The sequence below is a fragment of the Pleurodeles waltl genome, chromosome 11, assembly GCF_031143425.1.
Source record: "Pleurodeles waltl isolate 20211129_DDA chromosome 11, aPleWal1.hap1.20221129, whole genome shotgun sequence".
Lineage (NCBI taxonomy): Eukaryota > Metazoa > Chordata > Amphibia > Caudata > Salamandridae > Pleurodeles > Pleurodeles waltl.
This window is the reverse complement of record NC_090450.1, coordinates 454,764,863-454,791,179: the sequence shown is the minus strand read 5'-3', so window position 1 is coordinate 454,791,179 and position 26,317 is coordinate 454,764,863.

The following is a 26,317-nucleotide window of genomic DNA, read 5'->3' as shown; positions in this document are numbered from 1 at the left end:
CGTGGACACATCCAAAATTTTTCAAGAAAACAGAGGTGTTTTTTGCGAAGTGCCTACCTGTAGATTTTTGCCTCTATCACAGCCGGCACCTAGGGAAACCTACCAAACCTGTGCATTTCTGAAAACTAGAGACCTAGGGGAATCCAAGATGAGGTGACTTGCGGGGCTCGGACCCGGTTCTGTTACCCAGAATCCTTTGCTAAGCTCATAATTTGGCAAAAAAAAACACATGTTCCTCACATTTCTGTGGCAGAAAGTTCTGGAATCTGAGAGGAGCCACAAATTTTCTTCCACCCAGCGTTCCCCCAAGTCTCACGATAAAAATGATACCTCACTTGTGTGGGTAGGCCAGGCGCCCGCGACAGGAAACGCCCCAAAGCGCAACGTGGACACATCCAAATTTTTTCAAGAAAACAGAGGTGTTTTTTGCGAAGTGCCTACCTGTAGATTTGGGCCTCTAGCTCAGCCGGCACCTAGGGAAACCTACCAAAGCTGTGCATTTCTGAAAACTAGAGACCTAGGGGAATCCAAGATGAGGTGACTTGCGGGGCTCGGACCAGGTTCTGTTACCCAGAATCCTTTGCGAAGCTCATAATTTGGCTAAAAAAACACATGTTCCTCACATTTCTGTGGCAGAAAGTTCTGGAATCTGAGAGGAGCCACAAATTTCCTTCCACCCAGCGTTCCCCCAAGTCTCCCGATTGAAATGATACCTCACTTGTGTGGGTAGGCCTAGCGCCCGTGACAGGAAACCCCCCAAAGCGCAACGTGGACACATCCAAATTTTTTAAAGAAAACAGAGGTGTTTTTTGCGAAGTGCCTACCTGTAGATTTTGGCCTCTAGCTCAGCCGGCACCTAGGGAAACCTACCGAACCTGTGCATTTCTGAAAACTAGAGACCTAGGGGAATCCAAGATGAGGTGACTTGCGGGGCTCGGGCCAGGTTCTGTTACCCAGAATCCTTTGCGAAGCTCATAATGTGGCTAAAAAAACACATGTTCCTCACATTTCTGTGGCAGAAAGTTCTGGAATCTGAGAGGAGCCACAAATTTCCTTCCACCCAGCGTTCCCCCAAGTCTCCCGATAAAAATGATACCTCACTTGTGTGGGTAGGTCTAACGCCCGCGACAGGAAACGCCCCAAAGCGCAACGTGGACACATCCACATTTTTTAAAGAAAACAGAGGTGTTTTTTGCGAAGTGCCTACCTGTAGGTTTTGGCCTCTAGCTCAGCCGGCACCTAGGGAAACCTACCAATGCTGTGCATTTCTGAAAACTAGAGACCTAGGGGAATCCAAGATGAGGTGACTTGCGGGGCTCGGACCAGGTTCTGTTACCCAGAATCCTTTGCGAAGCTCATAATTTGGCTAAAAAAACACATGTTCCTCACATTTCTGTGGCAGAAAGTTCTGGAATCTGAGAGGAGCCACAAATTTCCTTCCACCCAGCGTTCCCCCAAGTCTCCCGATAAAAATGATACCTCACTTGTGTGGGTAGGCCTAGCGCCCGCGACAGGAAACGCCCCAAAGCGCAACGTGGACACATCCAAATTTTTGAAAGAAAACAGAGGTGTTTTTTGCGAAGTGCCTACCTGTAGATTTTGGCCTCTAGCTCAGCCGGCACCTAGGGAAACCTACCAAACCTGTGCATTTCTGAAAACTAGAGACCTAGGGGAATCCAAGATGTGGTGACTTGCGGGGCTCGGACCAGGTTCTGTTACCCAGAATCCTTTGCGAACCTCAAAATTTGGCTAAAAAAACATATGTTCCTCACATTTCTGTTGGAGAAAGTTCAGGAATCTGAGAGGAGCCACAAATTTCCTTCCACCCAGCGTTCCCCCAAGTCTCCCGATAAAAATGATACCTCACTTGTGTGGGTAGGCCTAGCGCCCGCGACAGGAGACGCACCAAAGCGCAACGTGGACACATCCAAATTTTTTAAAGAAAACAGAGGTGTTTTTTGCGAAGTGCCTACCTGTAGATTTTGGCCTCTAGCTCAGCCGGCACCTAGGGAAACCTACCTAACCTGTGCATTTCTGAAAACTAGAGACCTAGGGGAATCCAAGATGAGGTGACTTGCGGGGCTCGGACCAGGTTCTGTTACCCAGAATCCTTTGCGAAGCTCATAATTTGGCTAAAAAAACACATGTTCCTCACATTTCTGTGGCAGAAAGTTCTGGAATCTGAGAGGAGCCACAAATTTCCTTCCACCCACCGTTCCACCAAGTCTCCTGATAAAAATGATACCTCACTTGTGTGGGTAGGCCTAGCGCCCGCGACAGGAAACGCCCCAAAGTGCAACGTGGACACATCTAAAATTTTGAAAGAAAACAGAGGTGTTTTTTGCGAGGTGCCTACCTGTAGATTTTGGCCTCTAGCTCAGCCGGCACCTAGGGAAACCTACCAAACCTGTGCATTTCTGAAAACTAGAGACCTAGGGGAATCCATGATGGGGTGACTTGCGGGGCTCGGACCAGGTTCTGTTACCCAGAATCCTTTGCGAAGCTCATAATTTGGCTAAAAAAACACATGTTCCTCACATTTCTGTGGCAGAAAGTTCTGGAATCTGAGAGGAGCCACAAATGTCCTTCCACCCACCGTTTCCCCAAGTCTCCCGATAAAAATGATACCTCACTTGTGTGGGTAGGCCTAGCGCCCGCGACATGAAACGCCCCAAAGAGCACCGTGGACACATCCAAATTTTTGAAAGAAAACAGAGGTGTTTTTTGCGAAGTGCCTACCTGTAGATTTTGGCCTCTAGCTCAGCTGGCACCTAGGGAAACCTACCAAACCTGTGCATTTCTGAAACCTAGAGACCTAGGGGAATCCAAGATGGGGTGACTTGCGGGGCTCGGACCAGGTTCTGTTACCCAGAATCCTTTGTAAACCTCAAAATTTGGCTAAAAAAACACATGTTCCTCACATTTCTGTGGCAGAAAGTTCTGGAATCTGAGAGGAGCCACAAATTTCCTTCAACCCAGCGTTTCCCAAAGTCTCCCGATAAAAATGATACCTCACTTGTGTGGGTAGGCCTAGCGCCCGCGACAGGAAACGCCCCAAAGCGCAACGTGGACACATCCAAATTTTTGAAAGAAAACAGAGGTGTTTTTTGCGAAGTGCCTACCTGTAGATTTTGGCCTCTAGCTCAGCCGGCACCTAGGGAAACCTACCAAACCTGTGCATTTCTGAAAACTAGAGACCTAGGGGAATCCAAGATGGGGTGACTTGCGGGTCTCGGACCAGGTTCTGTTACCCAGAATCCTTTGTAAACCTCAAAATTTGGCTAAAAAAACACATGTTCCTCACATTTCTGTGGCAGAAAGTTCTGGAATCTGAGAGGAGCCACAAATTTCCTTCCACCCAGCGTTTCCCAAAGTCTCCTGATAAAAATGATACCTCACTTGTGTGGGTAGGCCTAGCGCCCGCGACAGGAAACGCTCCAAAGCGCAACGTGGACACATCCAAAATTTTTAAAGAAAACAGAGGTGTTTTTTGCGAAGTGCCTACCTGTAGATTTTTGCCTCTGTCTCAGCCGGCACCTAGGGAAACCTACCAAACCTGTGCATTTCTGAAAACTAGAGACCTAGGGGAATCCAAGATGAGGTGACTTGCGGGCCTCGGACCCGGTTCTGTTACCCAGAATCCTTTGCTAAGCTCATAATTTGGCTAAAAAAACACATGTTCCTCACATTTCTGTGGCAGAAAGTTCTGGAATCTGAGAGGAGCCACAAATTTCCTTCCACCCAGCGTTCCCCCAAGTCTCCCGATAAAAATGATACCTCACTTGTGTGGGTAGGCCTGGCGCCCGCGACAGGAAACGCCCCAAAGCGCAACGTGGACACATCCAAATTTTTTCAAGAAAACAGAGGTGTTTTTTGCGAAGTGCCTACCTGTAGATTTGGGCCTCTAGCTCAGCCGGCACCTAGGAAAACCTACCAAAGCTGTGCATTTCTGAAAACTAGAGACCTAGGGGAATCCAAGATGAGGTGACTTGCGGGGCTCGGACCAGGTTCTGTTACCCAGAATCCTTTGCGAAGCTCATAATTTGGCTAAAAAAACACATGTTCCTCACATTTCTGTGGCAGAAAGTTCTGGAATCTGAGAGGAGCCACAAATTTCCTTCCACCCACCGTTCCACCAAGTCTCCTGATAAAAATGATACCTCACTTGTGTGGGTAGGCCTAGCGCCCGCGACAGGAAACGCCCCAAAGTGCAACGTGGACACATCTAAAATTTTGAAAGAAAACAGAGGTGTTTTTTGCGAGGTGCCTACCTGTAGATTTTGGCCTCTAGCTCAGCCGGCACCTAGGGAAACCTACCAAACCTGTGCATTTCTGAAAACTAGAGACCTAGGGGAATCCATGATGGGGTGACTTGCGGGGCTCGGACCAGGTTCTGTTACCCAGAATCCTTTGCGAAGCTCATAATTTGGCTAAAAAAACACATGTTCCTCACATTTCTGTGGCAGAAAGTTCTGGAATCTGAGAGGAGCCACAAATTTCCTTCCACCCACCGTTTCCCGAAGTCTCCCTATAAAAATGATACCTCACTTGTGTGGGTAGGCCTAGCGCCCGCGACATGAAACGCCCCAAAGAGCACCGTGGACACATCCAAATTTTTGAAAGAAAACAGAGGTGTTTTTTGCGAAGTGCCTACCTGTAGATTTTGGCCTCTAGCTCAGCTGGCACCTAGGGAAACCTACCAAACCTGTGCATTTCTGAAACCTAGAGACCTAGGGGAATCCAAGATGGGGTGACTTGCGGGGCTCGGACCAGGTTCTGTTACCCAGAATCCTTTGTAAACCTCAAAATTTGGCTAAAAAAACACATGTTCCTCACATTTCTGTGGCAGAAAGTTCTGGAATCTGAGAGGAGCCACAAATTTCCTTCAACCCAGCGTTTCCCAAAGTCTCCCGATAAAAATGATACCTCACTTGTGTGGGTAGGCCTAGCGCCCGTGACAGGAAACGCCCCAAAGCGCAACGTGGACACATCCAAATTTTTGAAAGAAAACAGAGGTGTTTTTTGCGAAGTGCCTACCTGTAGATTTTGGCCTCTAGCTCAGCCGGCACCTAGGGAAACCTACCAAACCTGTGCATTTCTGAAAACTAGAGACCTAGGGGAATCCAAGATGGGGTGACTTGTGGGTCTCGGACCAGGTTCTGTTACCCAGAATCCTTTGTAAACCTCAAAATTTGGCTAAAAAAACACATGTTCCTCACATTTCTGTGGCAGAAAGTTCTGGAATCTGAGAGGAGCCACAAATTTCCTTCCACCCAGCGTTTCCCAAAGTCTCCTGATAAAAATGATACCTCACTTGTGTGGGTAGGCCTAGCGCCCGCGACAGGAAACGCTCCAAAGCGCAACGTGGACACATCCAAAATTTTTCAAGAAAACAGAGGTGTTTTTTGCGAAGTGCCTACCTGTAGATTTTTGCCTCTATCACAGCCGGCACCTAGGGAAACCTACCAAACCTGTGCATTTCTGAAAACTAGAGACCTAGGGGAATCCAAGATGAGGTGACTTGCGGGGCTCGGACCCGGTTCTGTTACCCAGAATCCTTTGCTAAGCTCATAATTTGGCTAAAAAAACACATGTTCCTCACATTTCTGTGGCAGAAAGTTCTGGAATCTGAGAGGAGCCACAAATTTCCTTCCACCCAGCGTTCCCCCAAGTCTCACGATAAAAATGATACCTCACTTGTGTGGGTAGGCCAGGCGCCCGCGACAGGAAACGCCCCAAAGCGCAACGTGGACACATCCAAATTTTTTCAAGAAAACAGAGGTGTTTTTTGCGAAGTGCCTACCTGTAGATTTGGGCCTCTAGCTCAGCCGGCACCTAGGGAAACCTACCAAAGCTGTGCATTTCTGAAAACTAGAGACCTAGGGGAATCCAAGATGAGGTGACTTGCGGGGCTCGGACCAGGTTCTGTTACCCAGAATCCTTTGCGAAGCTCATAATTTGGCTAAAAAAACACATGTTCCTCACATTTCTGTGGCAGAAAGTTCTGGAATCTGAGAGGAGCCACAAATTTCCTTCCACCCAGCGTTCCCCCAAGTCTCCCGATTGAAATGATACCTCACTTGTGTGGGTAGGCCTAGCGCCCGTGACAGGAAACCCCCCAAAGCGCAACGTGGACACATCCAAATTTTTTAAAGAAAACAGAGGTGTTTTTTGCGAAGTGCCTACCTGTAGATTTTGGCCTCTAGCTCAGCCGGCACCTAGGGAAACCTACCGAACCTGTGCATTTCTGAAAACTAGAGACCTAGGGGAATCCAAGATGAGGTGACTTGCGGGGCTCGGGCCAGGTTCTGTTACCCAGAATCCTTTGCGAAGCTCATAATGTGGCTAAAAAAACACATGTTCCTCACATTTCTGTGGCAGAAAGTTCTGGAATCTGAGAGGAGCCACAAATTTCCTTCCACCCAGCGTTCCCCCAAGTCTCCCGATAAAAATGATACCTCACTTGTGTGGGTAGGTCTAACGCCCGCGACAGGAAACGCCCCAAAGCGCAACGTGGACACATCCACATTTTTTAAAGAAAACAGAGGTGTTTTTTGCGAAGTGCCTACCTGTAGGTTTTGGCCTCTAGCTCAGCCGGCACCTAGGGAAACCTACCAATGCTGTGCATTTCTGAAAACTAGAGACCTAGGGGAATCCAAGATGAGGTGACTTGCGGGGCTCGGACCAGGTTCTGTTACCCAGAATCCTTTGCGAAGCTCATAATTTGGCTAAAAAAACACATGTTCCTCACATTTCTGTGGCAGAAAGTTCTGGAATCTGAGAGGAGCCACAAATTTCCTTCCACCCAGCGTTCCCCCAAGTCTCCCGATAAAAATGATACCTCACTTGTGTGGGTAGGCCTAGCGCCCGCGACAGGAAACGCCCCAAAGCGCAACGTGGACACATCCAAATTTTTGAAAGAAAACAGAGGTGTTTTTTGCGAAGTGCCTACCTGTAGATTTTGGCCTCTAGCTCAGCCGGCACCTAGGGAAACCTACCAAACCTGTGCATTTCTGAAAACTAGAGACCTAGGGGAATCCAAGATGTGGTGACTTGCGGGGCTCGGACCAGGTTCTGTTACCCAGAATCCTTTGCGAACCTCAAAATTTGGCTAAAAAAACATATGTTCCTCACATTTCTGTTGGAGAAAGTTCAGGAATCTGAGAGGAGCCACAAATTTCCTTCCACCCAGCGTTCCCCCAAGTCTCCCGATAAAAATGATACCTCACTTGTGTGGGTAGGCCTAGCGCCCGCGACAGGAGACGCACCAAAGCGCAACGTGGACACATCCAAATTTTTTAAAGAAAACAGAGGTGTTTTTTGCGAAGTGCCTACCTGTAGATTTTGGCCTCTAGCTCAGCCGGCACCTAGGGAAACCTACCTAACCTGTGCATTTCTGAAAACTAGAGACCTAGGGGAATCCAAGATGAGGTGACTTGCGGGGCTCGGACCAGGTTCTGTTACCCAGAATCCTTTGCGAAGCTCATAATTTGGCTAAAAAAACACATGTTCCTCACATTTCTGTGGCAGAAAGTTCTGGAATCTGAGAGGAGCCACAAATTTCCTTCCACCCACCGTTCCACCAAGTCTCCTGATAAAAATGATACCTCACTTGTGTGGGTAGGCCTAGCGCCCGCGACAGGAAACGCCCCAAAGTGCAACGTGGACACATCTAAAATTTTGAAAGAAAACAGAGGTGTTTTTTGCGAGGTGCCTACCTGTAGATTTTGGCCTCTAGCTCAGCCGGCACCTAGGGAAACCTACCAAACCTGTGCATTTCTGAAAACTAGAGACCTAGGGGAATCCATGATGGGGTGACTTGCGGGGCTCGGACCAGGTTCTGTTACCCAGAATCCTTTGCGAAGCTCATAATTTGGCTAAAAAAACACATGTTCCTCACATTTCTGTGGCAGAAAGTTCTGGAATCTGAGAGGAGCCACAAATGTCCTTCCACCCACCGTTTCCCCAAGTCTCCCGATAAAAATGATACCTCACTTGTGTGGGTAGGCCTAGCGCCCGCGACATGAAACGCCCCAAAGAGCACCGTGGACACATCCAAATTTTTGAAAGAAAACAGAGGTGTTTTTTGCGAAGTGCCTACCTGTAGATTTTGGCCTCTAGCTCAGCTGGCACCTAGGGAAACCTACCAAACCTGTGCATTTCTGAAACCTAGAGACCTAGGGGAATCCAAGATGGGGTGACTTGCGGGGCTCGGACCAGGTTCTGTTACCCAGAATCCTTTGTAAACCTCAAAATTTGGCTAAAAAAACACATGTTCCTCACATTTCTGTGGCAGAAAGTTCTGGAATCTGAGAGGAGCCACAAATTTCCTTCAACCCAGCGTTTCCCAAAGTCTCCCGATAAAAATGATACCTCACTTGTGTGGGTAGGCCTAGCGCCCGCGACAGGAAACGCCCCAAAGCGCAACGTGGACACATCCAAATTTTTGAAAGAAAACAGAGGTGTTTTTTGCGAAGTGCCTACCTGTAGATTTTGGCCTCTAGCTCAGCCGGCACCTAGGGAAACCTACCAAACCTGTGCATTTCTGAAAACTAGAGACCTAGGGGAATCCAAGATGGGGTGACTTGCGGGTCTCGGACCAGGTTCTGTTACCCAGAATCCTTTGTAAACCTCAAAATTTGGCTAAAAAAACACATGTTCCTCACATTTCTGTGGCAGAAAGTTCTGGAATCTGAGAGGAGCCACAAATTTCCTTCCACCCAGCGTTTCCCAAAGTCTCCTGATAAAAATGATACCTCACTTGTGTGGGTAGGCCTAGCGCCCGCGACAGGAAACGCTCCAAAGCGCAACGTGGACACATCCAAAATTTTTAAAGAAAACAGAGGTGTTTTTTGCGAAGTGCCTACCTGTAGATTTTTGCCTCTGTCTCAGCCGGCACCTAGGGAAACCTACCAAACCTGTGCATTTCTGAAAACTAGAGACCTAGGGGAATCCAAGATGAGGTGACTTGCGGGCCTCGGACCCGGTTCTGTTACCCAGAATCCTTTGCTAAGCTCATAATTTGGCTAAAAAAACACATGTTCCTCACATTTCTGTGGCAGAAAGTTCTGGAATCTGAGAGGAGCCACAAATTTCCTTCCACCCAGCGTTCCCCCAAGTCTCCCGATAAAAATGATACCTCACTTGTGTGGGTAGGCCTGGCGCCCGCGACAGGAAACGCCCCAAAGCGCAACGTGGACACATCCAAATTTTTTCAAGAAAACAGAGGTGTTTTTTGCGAAGTGCCTACCTGTAGATTTGGGCCTCTAGCTCAGCCGGCACCTAGGAAAACCTACCAAAGCTGTGCATTTCTGAAAACTAGAGACCTAGGGGAATCCAAGATGAGGTGACTTGCGGGGCTCGGACCAGGTTCTGTTACCCAGAATCCTTTGCGAAGCTCATAATTTGGCTAAAAAAACACATGTTCCTCACATTTCTGTGGCAGAAAGTTCTGGAATCTGAGAGGAGCCACAAATTTCCTTCCACCCACCGTTCCACCAAGTCTCCTGATAAAAATGATACCTCACTTGTGTGGGTAGGCCTAGCGCCCGCGACAGGAAACGCCCCAAAGTGCAACGTGGACACATCTAAAATTTTGAAAGAAAACAGAGGTGTTTTTTGCGAGGTGCCTACCTGTAGATTTTGGCCTCTAGCTCAGCCGGCACCTAGGGAAACCTACCAAACCTGTGCATTTCTGAAAACTAGAGACCTAGGGGAATCCATGATGGGGTGACTTGCGGGGCTCGGACCAGGTTCTGTTACCCAGAATCCTTTGCGAAGCTCATAATTTGGCTAAAAAAACACATGTTCCTCACATTTCTGTGGCAGAAAGTTCTGGAATCTGAGAGGAGCCACAAATGTCCTTCCACCCACCGTTTCCCCAAGTCTCCTGATAAAAATGATACCTCACTTGTGTGGGTAGGCCTAGCGCCCGCGACATGAAACGCCCCAAAGAGCACCGTGGACACATCCAAATTTTTGAAAGAAAACAGAGGTGTTTTTTGCGAAGTGCCTACCTGTAGATTTTGGCCTCTAGCTCAGCTGGCACCTAGGGAAACCTACCAAACCTGTGCATTTCTGAAACCTAGAGACCTAGGGGAATCCAAGATGGGGTGACTTGCGGGGCTCGGACCAGGTTCTGTTACCCAGAATCCTTTGTAAACCTCAAAATTTGGCTAAAAAAACACATGTTCCTCACATTTCTGTGGCAGAAAGTTCTGGAATCTGAGAGGAGCCACAAATTTCCTTCAACCCAGCGTTTCCCAAAGTCTCCCGATAAAAATGATACCTCACTTGTGTGGGTAGGCCTAGCGCCCGCGACAGGAAACGCCCCAAAGCGCAACGTGGACACATCCAAATTTTTGAAAGAAAACAGAGGTGTTTTTTGCGAAGTGCCTACCTGTAGATTTTGGCCTCTAGCTCAGCCGGCACCTAGGGAAACCTACCAAACCTGTGCATTTCTGAAAACTAGAGACCTAGGGGAATCCAAGATGGGGTGACTTGCGGGTCTCGGACCAGGTTCTGTTACCCAGAATCCTTTGTAAACCTCAAAATTTGGCTAAAAAAACACATGTTCCTCACATTTCTGTGGCAGAAAGTTCTGGAATCTGAGAGGAGCCACAAATTTCCTTCCACCCAGCGTTTCCCAAAGTCTCCTGATAAAAATGATACCTCACTTGTGTGGGTAGGCCTAGCGCCCGCGACAGGAAACGCTCCAAAGCGCAACGTGGACACATCCAAAATTTTTAAAGAAAACAGAGGTGTTTTTTGCGAAGTGCCTACCTGTAGATTTTTGCCTCTGTCTCAGCCGGCACCTAGGGAAACCTACCAAACCTGTGCATTTCTGAAAACTAGAGACCTAGGGGAATCCAAGATGAGGTGACATGCGGGCCTCGGACCCGGTTCTGTTACCCAGAATCCTTTGCTAAGCTCATAATTTGGCTAAAAAAACACATGTTCCTCACATTTCTGTGGCAGAAAGTTCTGGAATCTGAGAGGAGCCACAAATTTCCTTCCACCCAGCGTTCCCCCAAGTCTCCCGATAAAAATGATACCTCACTTGTGTGGGTAGGCCTGGCGCCCGCGACAGGAAACGCCCCAAAGCGCAACGTGGACACATCCAAATTTTTTCAAGAAAACAGAGGTGTTTTTTGCGAAGTGCCTACCTGTAGATTTGGGCCTCTAGCTCAGCCGGCACCTAGGAAAACCTACCAAAGCTGTGCATTTCTGAAAACTAGAGACCTAGGGGAATCCAAGATGAGGTGACTTGCGGGGCTCGGACCAGGTTCTGTTACCCAGAATCCTTTGCGAAGCTCATAATTTGGCTAAAAAAACACATATTCCTCACATTTCTGTGGCAGAAAGTTCTGGAATCTGAGAGGAGCCACAAATTTCCTTCCACCCAGCGTTCCCCCAAGTCTCCCGATAGAAATGATACCTCACTTGTGTGGGTAGGCCTAGCGCCCGCGACAGGAAACGCCCCAAAGCGCAACGTGGACACATCCAAATTTTTGAAAGAAAACAGAGGTGTTTTTTGCGAAGTGCCTACCTGTAGATTTTGGCCTCTAGCTCAGCCGGCACCTAGGGAAACCTACCAATTCTGTGCATTTCTAAAAACTAGAGACCTAGGGGAATCCAAGATGAGGTGACTTGCGGGGCTCGGACCAGGTTCTGTTACCCAGAATCCTTTGCGAAGCTCATAACTTGGCTAAAAAAACACATGTTCCTCACATTTCTGTGGCAGAAAGTTCTGGAATCTGAGAGGAGCCACAAATTTCCATCCACCCAGCGTTCCCCCAAGTCTCCTGATAAAAATGATACCTCACTTGTGTGGGTAGGCCTAGCGCCCGCGACAGGAAACGCCCCAAAGTGCAACGTGGACACATCTAAAATTTTGAAAGAAAACAGAGGTGTTTTTTGCGAGGTGCCTACCTGTAGATTTTGGCCTCTAGCTCAGCCGGCACCTAGGGAAACCTACCAAACCTGTGCATTTCTGAAAACTAGAGACCTAGGGGAATCCATGATGGGGTGACTTGCGGGGCTCGGACCAGGTTCTGTTACCCAGAATCCTTTGCGAAGCTCATAATTTGGCTAAAAAAACACATGTTCCTCACATTTCTGTGGCAGAAAGTTCTGGAATCTGAGAGGAGCCACAAATTTCCTTCCACCCACCGTTTCCCCAAGTCTCCCGATAAAAATGATACCTCACTTGTGTGGGTAGGCCTAGCGCCCGCGACATGAAACGCCCCAAAGAGCACCGTGGACACATCCACATTTTTGAAAGAAAACAGAGGTGTTTTTTGCGAAGTGCCTACCTGTAGATTTTGGCCTCTAGCTCAGCTGGCACCTAGGGAAACCTACCAAACCTGTGCATTTCTGAAACCTAGAGACCTAGGGGAATCCAAGATGGGGTGACTTGCGGGGCTCGGATCAGGTTCTGTTACCCAGAATCCTTTGTAAACCTCAAAATTTGGCTAAAAAAACACATGTTCCTCACATTTCTGTGGCAGAAAGTTCTGGAATCTGAGAGGAGCCACAAATTTCCTTCAACGCAGCGTTTCCCAAAGTCTCCCGATAAAAATGATACCTCACTTGTGTGGGTAGGCCTAGCGCCCGCGACAGGAAACGCCCCAAAGCGCAACGTGGACACATCCAAATTTTTGAAAGAAAACAGAGGTGTTTTTTGCGAAGTGCCTACCTGTAGATTTTGGCCTCTAGCTCAGCCGGCACCTAGGGAAACCTACCAAAGCTGTGCATTTCTGAAAACTAGAGACCTAGGGGAATCCAAGATGAGGTGACTTGCGGGGCTCGGACCAGGTTCTGTTACCCAGAATCCTTCGTAAACCTCAAAATTTGGCTAAAAAAACACATGTTCCTCACATTTCTGTGGCAGAAAGTTCTGGAATCTGAGAGGAGCCACAAATTTCCTTCCACCCAGCGTTTCCCAAAGTCTCCTGATAAAAATGATACCTCACTTGTGTGGGTAGGCCTAGCGCCTGCGACAGGAAACGCTCCAAAGCGCAACATGGACACATCCAAAATTTTTAAAGAAAACAGAGGTGTTTTTTGCGAAGTGCCTACCTGTAGATTTTTGCCTCTATCTCAGCCGGCACCTAGGGAAACCTACCAAACCAGTGCATTTCTGAAAACTAGAGACCTAGGGGAATCCAAGATGAGGTGACTTGCGGGCCTCGGACCCGGTTCTGTTACCCAGAATCCTTTGCTAAGCTCATAATTTGGCTAAAAAAACACATGTTCCTCACATTTCTGTGGCAGAAAGTTCTGGAATCTGAGAGGAGCCACAAATTTCCTTCCACCCAGCGTTCCCCCAAGTCTCCCGATAAAAATGATACCTCACTTGTGTGGGTAGGCCTGGCGCCCGCGACAGGAAACGCCCCAAAGCGCAACGTGGACACATCCAAATTTTTTCAAGAAAACAGAGGTGTTTTTTGCGAAGTGCCTACCTGTAGATTTGGGCCTCTAGCTCAGCCGGCACCTAGGGAAACCTACCAAAGCTGTGCATTTCTGAAAACTAGAGACCTAGGGGAATCCAAGATGAGGTGACTTGCGGGGCTCGGACCCGGTTCTGTTACCCAGAATCCTTTGCGAAGCTCATAATTTGGCTAAAAAAACACATGTTCCTCACATTTCTGTGGCAGAAAGTTCTGGAATCTGAGAGGAGCCACAAATTTCCTTCCACCCAGCGTTCCCCCAAGTCTCCCGATAGAAATGATACCTCACTTGTGTGGGTAGGCCTAGCGCCCGCGACAGGAAATGCCCCAAAGCGCAAGTGGACACATCCAAATTTTTGAAAGAAAACAGAGGTGTTTTTTGCGAAGTGCCTACCTGTAGATTTTGGCCTCTAGCTCAGCCGGCACCTAGGGAAACCTACCAATTCTGTGCATTTCTAAAAACTAGAGACCTAGGGGAATCCAAGATGAGGTGACTTGCGGGGCTCGGACCAGGTTCTGTTACCCAGAATCCTTTTCGAAGCTCATAATTTGGCTAAAAAAACACATGTTCCTCACATTTCTGTGGCAGAAAGTTCTGGAATCTGAGAGGAGCCACAAATTTCCTTCCACCCAGCGTTCCCCCAAGTCTCCCGATAAAAATGATACCTCAGTTGTGTGGGTAGGCCTAGCGCCCGCGACAGGAAACGCCCCAAAGCGCAACGTGGACACATCCAAATTTTCGAAAGAAAACAGAGGTGTTTTTTGCGAAGTGCCTACCTGTAGATTTTGGCCTCTAGCTCAGCCGGCACCTAGGGAAACCTACCAAACCTGTGCATTTCTGAAAACTAGAGACCTAGGGGAATCCAAGATGAGGTGACTTGCGGGGCTCGGACCAGGTTCTGTTACCCAGAATCCTTTGCGAAGCTCATAATTTGGTTAGAAAAACACATGTTCCTCACATTTCTGTGGCAGAAAGTTCTGGAATCTGAGATGAGCCACAAATTTCCTTCCACCCAGCGTTCCCCCAAGTCTCCCGAAAAAAATGATACCTCACTTGTGTGGGTAGGCCTAGCGCCCGCGACAGGAAACGCCCCAAAGCGCAACGTGGACACATCCAAATTTTTGAAAGAAAACAGAGGTGTTTTTTGCGAAGTGCCTACCTGTAGATTTTGGCCTCTTGCTCAGCCGGCACCTAGGGAAACCTACCAAAACTGTGCATTTCTGAAAACTAGAGACCTAGGGGAATCCAAGATGGGGTGACTTGCGGGGCTCGGACCAGGTTCTGTTACCCAAATTCTTTTGCGAACCTCAAAATTTGTCTAAAAAAACACATGTTCCTCATATTTCTTTGGCAGAAAGTTCTATAATCTGAGAGGAGCCACAAATTTCCTTCCACCCAGCGTTCCCCCAAGTCTCCCGATAAAAATGATACCTCACTTGTGTGGGTAGGCCTAGTGCCCGCGTCAGGAAACGCCCCAAAGCGCAACATGGACACATCCAAATTTTTGAAAGAAAACAGAGGTGTTTTTTGCGAAGTGCCTACCTGTAGATTTTGGCCTCTAGCTCAGCCGGCAACTAGGGAAACTTACCAAACCTGTGCATTTCTGAAAACTAGAGACCTAGGGGAATCCAAGATGAGGTGACTTGCGGGGCTCGGACCAGGTTCTGTTACCCAGAATCCTTTGCGAAGCTTATAATTTGGCTAAAAAAACACATGTTCCTCACATTTCTGTGGCAGAAAGTTCTGGAATCTGAGAGGAGCCACAAATTTCCTTCCACCCAGCGTTCCCCCAAGTCTCCCGATAAAAATGATACCTCACTTGTGTGGGTAGGCCTAGCGCCCGCGACAGGAAACGCCCCAAAGCGCAACGTGGACACATCCAAATTTTTGAAAGAAAACAGAGGTGTTTTTTGCGAAGTGCCTACCTGTAGATTTTGGCCTCTAGCTCAGCCGGCACCTAGGGAAACCTACCAAACCTGTGCATTTCTGAAAACTAGAGACCTAGGGAAATCCAAGATGAGGTGACTTGCGGGGCTCGGACCAGGTTCTGTTACCCAGAATCCTTTGCGAAGCTCATAATTTGGCTAAAAAAACACATGTTCCTCACATTTCTGTGGCAGAAAGTTATGGAATCTGAGAGGAGCCATGAATTTCCTTCCACCCAGCGTTCCCCCAAGTCTCCCGATAAAAATGATACCTCACTTGTGTGGGTAGGCCTAGCGCCCGCGACAGGAAGCGCCCCAAAGCGCAACGTGGACACATCCAAATTTTTGAAAGAAAAAAGAGGTGTTTTTTGCGAAGTGCCTACCTGTAGATTTTGGCCTCTAGCACAGCCGGCACCTAGGGAAACCTACCAAACTTGTGCATTTCTGAAAACTAGAGACCTAGGGAAATCCAAGATGGGGTGACTTGCGGGGCTCGGACCAGGTTCTGTTACCCAGAATCCTTTGCGAACCTCAAAATTTGGCTAAAAAAACACATGTTCCTCACATTTCTGTGGCAGAAAGTTCTGGAATCTGGAGGAGCCACAAATTTCCTTCCACCCACCGTTCCCCCAAGTCTCCCGATAAAAATGATACCTCACTTGTGTGGGTAGGCCTAGCGCCCGAGACAGGAAACGCCCCAAAGCGCAACGTGGACACATCCAAATTTTTGAAAGAAAACAGAGGTGTTTTTTGCGAAGTGCCTACCTGTAGATTTTGGCCTCTAGCTCAGCCGGCACCTAGGGAAACCTACCAAACCTGTGCATTTCTGAAAACTAGAGACCTAGGGGAATCCAATATGGGGTGACTTGCGGGGCTCGGACCAGGTTCTGTTACCCAGAATCCTTTGCGAAGCTCATAATTTGGCTAAAAAAACACATGTTCCTCACATTTCTGTGGCAGAAAGTTCTGGAATCTGAGAGGAGCCTCAAATTTCCTTCCACCCAGCGTTCCCCCAAGTCTCCCGATAAAAATGATACCTCACTTGTGTGGGTAGGCCTAGCGCCCGCGACAGGAAACGCCCCAAAGCGCAACGTGGACACATCCACATTTTTGAAAGAAAACAGAGGTGTTTTTTGCGAAGTGCCTACCTGTAGATTTTGGCCTCTAGCTCAGCTGGCACCTAGGGAAACCTACCAAACCTGTGCATTTCTGAAAACTAGAGACCTAGGGGAATCCAAGATGGGGTGACTTGCGGGGCTCGGACCAGGTTCTGTTACCCAGAATCCTTTGCGAAGCTCATAATTTGGCTAAAAAAACACATGTTACTCAAATTTCTGTGGCAGCAAGTTCTGGAATCTGAGAGGAGCCACAAATTTCTTCCACCCAGCGTTCCCCCAAGTATCCCGATAAAAATGATACCTCACTTGTGTGGGTAGGCCTAGCGACCGCGACAGGAAACGCCCCAAAGCGCAACGTGGACACATCCACATTTTTGAAAGAAAACAGAGGTGTTTTTTGCGAAGTGCCTACCTGTAGATTTTGGCCTCTAGCTCAGCCGGCACCTAGGGAAACCTACCAAACCTGTGCATTTCTGAAAACTAGAGACCTAGGGGAATCCAAGATGGGGTGACTTGCGGGGCTCGGACCAGGATCTGTTACCCAGAATCCTTTGCGAACCTCAAAATTTGGCTACATAAAAACATGTTCCTCACATTTCTGTGGCAGAAAGTTCTGGAATCTGAGAGGAGCTACAAATTTCCTTCCACCCAGCGTTGCCCCAAGTCTCCCGATATAAATGATACCTCACTTGTGTGGGTAGGCCTAGCGCCCGCAACAGGAAACCCCCCAAAGCGCAACGTGGACACATCCAAATTTTTGAAAGAAAACAGAGGTGTTTTTTGCGAAGTGCCTACCTTTAGATTTTGGCCTCTAGCTCAGCCGGCACCTAGGGAAACCTACCAAACCTGTGCATTTCTGAAAACTAGAGACCTAGGGGAATCCAAGATGAGGTGACTTGCGGGGCTCGGACCAGGTTCTGTTACCCAGAATCCTTTGCGAAGCTCATAATTTGGCTAAAAAAACACATGTTCCTCACATTTCTGTGGCAGAAAGTTCTGGAATCTGAGAGGAGCCACAAATTTCCTTCCACCCAGCGTTCCCCCAAGTCTCCCGATAAAAATGATACCTCACTTGTGTGGGTAGGTCTAGCGCCCGCGACAGGAAACGCCCCAAAGCGCAACATGGACACATCCAAATTTTTGAAAGAAAACAGAGGTGTTTTTTGCGAAGTGCCTACCTGTAGATTTTGGCCTCTAGCTCAGCCGGCACCTAGGGAAACCTACCAATGGTGTGCATTTCTGAAAACTAGAGACCTAGGGGAATCCAAGATGAGGTGACTTGCGGGCCTCGGACCCGGTTCTGTTACCCAGAATCCTTTGCTAAGCTCATAATTTGGCTAAAAAAACACATGTTCCTCACATTTCTGTGGCAGAAAGTTCTGGAATCTGAGAGGAGCCACAAATTTCCTTCCACCCAGCGTTTCCCAAAGTCTCCTGATAAAAATGATACCTCACTTGTGTGGGTAGGCCTAGCGCCCGCGACAGGAAACGCTCCAAAGCGCAACGTGGACACATCCAAAATTTTTAAAGAAAACAGAGGTGTTTTTTGCGAAGTGCCTACCTGTAGATTTTTGCCTCTATCTCAGCCGGCACCTAGGGAAACCTACCAAACCTGTGCATTTCTGAAAACTAGAGACCTAGGGGAATCCAAGATGAGGTGACTTGCGGGCCTCGGACCCGGTTCTGTTACCCAGAATCCTTTGCTAAGCTCATAATTTGGCTAAAAAAACACATGTTCCTCACATTTCTGTGGCAGAAAGTTCTGGAATCTGAGAGGAGCCACAAATTTCCTTCCACCCAGCGTTCCCCCAAGTCTCCCGATAAAAATGATACCTCACTTGTGTGGGTAGGCCTGGCGCCCGCGACAGGAAACGCCCCAAAGCGCAACGTGGACACATCCAAATTTTTTCAAGAAAACAGAGGTGTTTTTTGCGAAGTGCCTACCTGTAGATTTGGGCCTCTAGCTCAGCCGGCACCTAGGAAAACCTACCAAAGCTGTGCATTTCTGAAAACTAGAGACCTAGGGGAATCCAAGATGAGGTGACTTGCGGGGCTCGGACCAGGTTCTGTTACCCAGAATCCTTTGCGAAGCTCATAATTTGGCTAAAAAAACACATATTCCTCACATTTCTGTGGCAGAAAGTTCTGGAATCTGAGAGGAGCCACAAATTTCCTTCCACCCAGCGTTCCCCCAAGTCTCCCGATAGAAATGATACCTCACTTGTGTGGGTAGGCCTAGCGCCCGCGACAGGAAACGCCCCAAAGCGCAACGTGGACACATCCAAATTTTTGAAAGAAAACAGAGGTGTTTTTTGCGAAGTGCCTACCTGTAGATTTTGGCCTCTAGCTCAGCCGGCACCTAGGGAAACCTACCAATTCTGTGCATTTCTAAAAACTAGAGACCTAGGGGAATCCAAGATGAGGTGACTTGCGGGGCTCGGACCAGGTTCTGTTACCCAGAATCCTTTGCGAAGCTCATAACTTGGCTAAAAAAACACATGTTCCTCACATTTCTGTGGCAGAAAGTTCTGGAATCTGAGAGGAGCCACAAATTTCCTTCCACCCAGCGTTCCCCCAAGTCTCCTGATAAAAATGATACCTCACTTGTGTGGGTAGGCCTAGCGCCCGCGACAGGAAACGCCCCAAAGTGCAACGTGGACACATCTAAAATTTTGAAAGAAAACAGAGGTGTTTTTTGCGAGGTGCCTACCTGTAGATTTTGGCCTCTAGCTCAGCCGGCACCTAGGGAAACCTACCAAACCTGTGCATTTCTGAAAACTAGAGACCTAGGGGAATCCATGATGGGGTGACTTGCGGGGCTCGGACCAGGTTCTGTTACCCAGAATCCTTTGCGAAGCTCATAATTTGGCTAAAAAAACACATGTTCCTCACATTTCTGTGGCAGAAAGTTCTGGAATCTGAGAGGAGCCACAAATTTCCTTCCACCCACCGTTTCCCCAAGTCTCCCGATAAAAATGATACCTCACTTGTGTGGGTAGGCCTAGCGCCCGCGACATGAAACGCCCCAAAGAGCACCGTGGACACATCCAAATTTTTGAAAGAAAACAGAGGTGTTTTTTGCGAAGTGCCTACCTGTAGATTTTGGCCTCTAGCTCAGCTGGCACCTAGGGAAACCTACCAAACCTGTGCATTTCTGAAACCTAGAGACCTAGGGGAATCCAAGATGGGGTGACTTGCGGGGCTCGGATCAGGTTCTGTTACCCAGAATCCTTTGTAAACCTCAAAATTTGGCTAAAAAAACACATGTTCCTCACATTTCTGTGGCAGAAAGTTCTGGAATCTGAGAGGAGCCACAAATTTCCTTCAACGCAGCGTTTCCCAAAGTCTCCCGATAAAAATGATACCTCACTTGTGTGGGTAGGCCTAGCGCCCGCGACAGGAAACGCCCCAAAGCGCAACGTGGACACATCCAAATTTTTGAAAGAAAACAGAGGTGTTTTTTGCGAAGTGCCTACCTGTAGATTTTGGCCTCTAGCTCAGCCGGCACCTAGGGAAACCTACCAAAGCTGTGCATTTCTGAAAACTAGAGACCTAGGGGAATCCAAGATGAGGTGACTTGCGGGGCTCGGACCAGGTTCTGTTACCCAGAATCCTTCGTAAACCTCAAAATTTGGCTAAAAAAACACATGTTCCTCACATTTCTGTGGCAGAAAGTTCTGGAATCTGAGAGGAGCCACAAATTTCCTTCCACCCAGCGTTTCCCAAAGTCTCCTGATAAAAATGATACCTCACTTGTGTGGGTAGGCCTAGCGCCTGCGACAGGAAACGCTCCAAAGCGCAACATGGACACATCCAAAATTTTTAAAGAAAACAGAGGTGTTTTTTGCGAAGTGCCTACCTGTAGATTTTTGCCTCTATCTCAGCCGGCACCTAGGGAAACCTACCAAACCAGTGCATTTCTGAAAACTAGAGACCTAGGGGAATCCAAGATGAGGTGACTTGCGGGCCTCGGACCCGGTTCTGTTACCCAGAATCCTTTGCTAAGCTCATAATTTGGCTAAAAAAACACATGTTCCTCACATTTCTGTGGCAGAAAGTTCTGGAATCTGAGAGGAGCCACAAATTTCCTTCCACCCAGCGTTCCCCCAAGTCTCCCGATAAAAATGATACCTCACTTGTGTGGGTAGGCCTGGCGCCCGCGACAGGAAACGCCCCAAAGCGCAACGTGGACACATCCAAATTTTTTCAAGAAAACAGAGGTGTTTTTTGCGAAGTGCCTACCTGTAGATTTGGGCCTCTAGCTCAGCCGGCACCTAGGGAAACCTACCAAAGCTGTGCATTTCTGAAAACTAGAGACCTAGGGGAATCCAAGATGAGGTGACTTGCGGGGCTCGGACCCGGTTCTGTTACCCAGAATCCTTTGCGAAGCTCATAATTTGGCTAAAAAAACACATGTTCCTCACATTTCTGTGGCAGAAAGTTCTGGAATCTGAGAGGAGCCACAAATTTCCTTCCACCCAGCGTTCCCCCAAGTCTCCCGATAGAAATGATACCTCACTTGTGTGGGTAGGCCTAGCGCCCGCGACAGGAAATGCCCCAAAGCGCAAGTGGACACATCCAAATTTTTGAAAGAAAACAGAGGTGTTTTTTGCGAAGTGCCTACCTGTAGATTTTGGCCTCTAGCTCAGCCGGCACCTAGGGAAACCTACCAATTCTGTGCATTTCTAAAAACTAGAGACCTAGGGGAATCCAAGATGAGGTGACTTGCGGGGCTCGGACCAGGTTCTGTTACCCAGAATCCTTTTCGAAGCTCATAATTTGGCTAAAAAAACACATGTTCCTCACATTTCTGTGGCAGAAAGTTCTGGAATCTGAGAGGAGCCACAAATTTCCTTCCACCCAGCGTTCCCCCAAGTCTCCCGATAAAAATGATACCTCAGTTGTGTGGGTAGGCCTAGCGCCCGCGACAGGAAACGCCCCAAAGCGCAACGTGGACACATCCAAATTTTCGAAAGAAAACAGAGGTGTTTTTTGCGAAGTGCCTACCTGTAGATTTTGGCCTCTAGCTCAGCCGGCACCTAGGGAAACCTACCAAACCTGTGCATTTCTGAAAACTAGAGACCTAGGGGAATCCAAGATGAGGTGACTTGCGGGGCTCGGACCAGGTTCTGTTACCCAGAATCCTTTGCGAAGCTCATAATTTGGTTAGAAAAACACATGTTCCTCACATTTCTGTGGCAGAAAGTTCTGGAATCTGAGATGAGCCACAAATTTCCTTCCACCCAGCGTTCCCCCAAGTCTCCCGAAAAAAATGATACCTCACTTGTGTGGGTAGGCCTAGCGCCCGCGACAGGAAACGCCCCAAAGCGCAACGTGGACACATCCAAATTTTTGAAAGAAAACAGAGGTGTTTTTTGCGAAGTGCCTACCTGTAGATTTTGGCCTCTTGCTCAGCCGGCACCTAGGGAAACCTACCAAAACTGTGCATTTCTGAAAACTAGAGACCTAGGGGAATCCAAGATGGGGTGACTTGCGGGGCTCGGACCAGGTTCTGTTACCCAAATTCTTTTGCGAACCTCAAAATTTGTCTAAAAAAACACATAAAAAAACACATGTTCCTCATATTTCTTTGGCAGAAAGTTCTATAATCTGAGAGGAGCCACAAATTTCCTTCCACCCAGCGTTCCCCCAAGTCTCCCGATAAAAATGATACCTCACTTGTGTGGGTAGGCCTAGTGCCCGCGTCAGGAAACGCCCCAAAGCGCAACATGGACACATCCAAATTTTTGAAAGAAAACAGAGGTGTTTTTTGCGAAGTGCCTACCTGTAGATTTTGGCCTCTAGCTCAGCCGGCAACTAGGGAAACTTACCAAACCTGTGCATTTCTGAAAACTAGAGACCTAGGGGAATCCAAGATGAGGTGACTTGCGGGGCTCGGACCAGGTTCTGTTACCCAGAATCCTTTGCGAAGCTTATAATTTGGCTAAAAAAACACATGTTCCTCACATTTCTGTGGCAGAAAGTTCTGGAATCTGAGAGGAGCCACAAATTTCCTTCCACCCAGCGTTCCCCCAAGTCTCCCGATAAAAATGATACCTCACTTGTGTGGGTAGGCCTAGCGCCCGCGACAGGAAACGCCCCAAAGCGCAACGTGGACACATCCAAATTTTTGAAAGAAAACAGAGGTGTTTTTTGCGAAGTGCCTACCTGTAGATTTTGGCCTCTAGCTCAGCCGGCACCTAGGGAAACCTACCAAACCTGTGCATTTCTGAAAACTAGAGACCTAGGGAAATCCAAGATGAGGTGACTTGCGGGGCTCGGACCAGGTTCTGTTACCCAGAATCCTTTGCGAAGCTCATAATTTGGCTAAAAAAACACATGTTCCTCACATTTCTGTGGCAGAAAGTTATGGAATCTGAGAGGAGCCATGAATTTCCTTCCACCCAGCGTTCCCCCAAGTCTCCCGATAAAAATGATACCTCACTTGTGTGGGTAGGCCTAGCGCCCGCGACAGGAAGCGCCCCAAAGCGCAACGTGGACACATCCAAATTTTTGAAAGAAAACAGAGGTGTTTTTTGCGAAGTGCCTACCTGTAGATTTTGGCCTCTAGCACAGCCGGCACCTAGGGAAACCTACCAAACTTGTGCATTTCTGAAAACTAGAGACCTAGGGAAATCCAAGATGGGGTGACTTGCGGGGCTCGGACCAGGTTCTGTTACCCAGAATCCTTTGCGAACCTCAAAATTTGGCTAAAAAAACACATGTTCCTCACATTTCTGTGGCAGAAAGTTCTGGAATCTGGAGGAGCCACAAATTTCCTTCCACCCACCGTTCCCCCAAGTCTCCCGATAAAAATGATACCTCACTTGTGTGGGTAGGCCTAGCGCCCGAGACAGGAAACGCCCCAAAGCGCAACGTGGACACATCCAAATTTTTGAAAGAAAACAGAGGTGTTTTTTGCGAAGTGCCTACCTGTAGATTTTGGCCTCTAGCTCAGCCGGCACCTAGGGAAACCTACCAAACCTGTGCATTTCTGAAAACTAGAGACCTAGGGGAATCCAATATGGGGTGACTTGCGGGGCTCGGACCAGGTTCTGTTACCCAGAATCCTTTGCGAAGCTCATAATTTGGCTAAAAAAACACATGTTCCTCACATTTCTGTGGCAGAAAGTTCTGGAATCTGAGAGGAGCCTCAAATTTCCTTCCACCCAGCGTTCCCCCAAGTCTCCCGATAAAAATGATACCTCACTTGTGTGGGTAGGCCTAGCGCCCGCGACAGGAAACGCCCCAAAGCGCAACGTGGACACATCCACATTTTTGAAAGAAAACAGAGGTGTTTTTTGCGAAGTGCCTACCTGTAGATTTTGGCCTCTAGCTCAGCTGGCACCTAGGGAAACCTACCAAACCTGTGCATTTCTGAAAACTAGAGACCTAGGGGAATCCAAGATGGGGTGACTTGCGGGGCTCGGACCAGGTTCTGTTACCCAGAATCCTTTGCGAAGCTCATAATTTGGCTAAAAAAACACATGTTACTCAAATTTCTGTTGCAGCAAGTTCTGGAATCTGAGAGGAGCCACAAATTTCTTCCACCCAGCGTTCCCCCAAGTATCCCGATAAAAATGATACCTCACTTGTGTGGGTAGGCCTAGCGACCGCGACAGGAAACGCCCCAAAGCGCAACGTGGACACATCCACATTTTTGAAAGAAAACAGAGGTGTTTTTTGCGAAGTGCCTACCTGTAGATTTTGGCCTCTAGCTCAGCCGGCACCTAGGGAAACCTACCAAACCTGTGCATTTCTGAAAACTAGAGACCTAGGGGAATCCAAGATGGGGTGACTTGCGGGGCTCGGACCAGGATCTGTTACCCAGAATCCTTTGCGAACCTCAAAATTTGGCTACATAAAAACATGTTCCTCACATTTCTGTGGCAGAAAGTTCTGGAATCTGAGAGGAGCTACAAATTTCCTTCCACCCAGCGTTGCCCCAAGTCTCCCGATATAAATGATACCTCACTTGTGTGGGTAGGCCTAGCGCCCGCAACAGGAAACCCCCCAAAGCGCAACGTGGACACATCCAAATTTTTGAAAGAAAACAGAGGTGTTTTTTGCGAAGTGCCTACCTTTAGATTTTGGCCTCTAGCTCAGCCGGCACCTAGGGAAACCTACCAAACCTGTGCATTTCTGAAAACTAGAGACCTAGGGGAATCCAAGATGAGGTGACTTGCGGGGCTCGGACCAGGTTCTGTTACCCAGAATCCTTTGCGAAGCTCATAATTTGGCTAAAAAAACACATGTTCCTCACATTTCTGTGGCAGAAAGTTCTGGAATCTGAGAGGAGCCACAAATTTCCTTCCACCCAGCGTTCCCCCAAGTCTCCCGATAAAAATGATACCTCACTTGTGTGGGTAGGTCTAGCGCCCGCGACAGGAAACGCCCCAAAGCGCAACATGGACACATCCAAATTTTTGAAAGAAAACAGAGGTGTTTTTTGCGAAGTGCCTACCTGTAGATTTTGGCCTCTAGCTCAGCCGGCACCTAGGGAAACCTACCAATGGTGTGCATTTCTGAAAACTAGAGACCTAGGGGAATCCAAGATGAGGTGACTTGCGGGCCTCGGACCCGGTTCTGTTACCCAGAATCCTTTGCTAAGCTCATAATTTGGCTAAAAAAACACATGTTCCTCACATTTCTGTGGCAGAAAGTTCTGGAATCTGAGAGGAGCCACAAATTTCCTTCCACCCAGCGTTTCCCAAAGTCTCCTGATAAAAATGATACCTCACTTGTGTGGGTAGGCCTAGCGCCCGCGACAGGAAACGCTCCAAAGCGCAACGTGGACACATCCAAAATTTTTAAAGAAAACAGAGGTGTTTTTTGCGAAGTGCCTACCTGTAGATTTTTGCCTCTATCTCAGCCGGCACCTAGGGAAACCTACCAAACCTGTGCATTTCTGAAAACTAGAGACCTAGGGGAATCCAAGATGAGGTGACTTGCGGGCCTCGGACCCGGTTCTGTTACCCAGAATCCTTTGCTAAGCTCATAATTTGGCTAAAAAAACACATGTTCCTCACATTTCTGTGGCAGAAAGTTCTGGAATCTGAGAGGAGCCACAAATTTCCTTCCACCCAGCGTTCCCCCAAGTCTCCCGATAAAAATGATACCTCACTTGTGTGGGTAGGCCTGGCGCCCGCGACAGGAAACGCCCCAAAGCGCAACGTGGACACATCCAAATTTTTTCAAGAAAACAGAGGTGTTTTTTGCGAAGTGCCTACCTGTAGATTTGGGCCTCTAGCTCAGCCGGCACCTAGGAAAACCTACCAAAGCTGTGCATTTCTGAAAACTAGAGACCTAGGGGAATCCAAGATGAGGTGACTTGCGGGGCTCGGACCAGGTTCTGTTACCCAGAATCCTTTGCGAAGCTCATAATTTGGCTAAAAAAACACATATTCCTCACATTTCTGTGGCAGAAAGTTCTGGAATCTGAGAGGAGCCACAAATTTCCTTCCACCCAGCGTTCCCCCAAGTCTCCCGATAGAAATGATACCTCACTTGTGTGGGTAGGCCTAGCGCCCGCGACAGGAAACGCCCCAAAGCGCAACGTGGACACATCCAAATTTTTGAAAGAAAACAGAGGTGTTTTTTGCGAAGTGCCTACCTGTAGATTTTGGCCTCTAGCTCAGCCGGCACCTAGGGAAACCTACCAATTCTGTGCATTTCTAAAAACTAGAGACCTAGGGGAATCCAAGATGAGGTGACTTGCGGGGCTCGGACCAGGTTCTGTTACCCAGAATCCTTTGCGAAGCTCATAACTTGGCTAAAAAAACACATGTTCCTCACATTTCTGTGGCAGAAAGTTCTGGAATC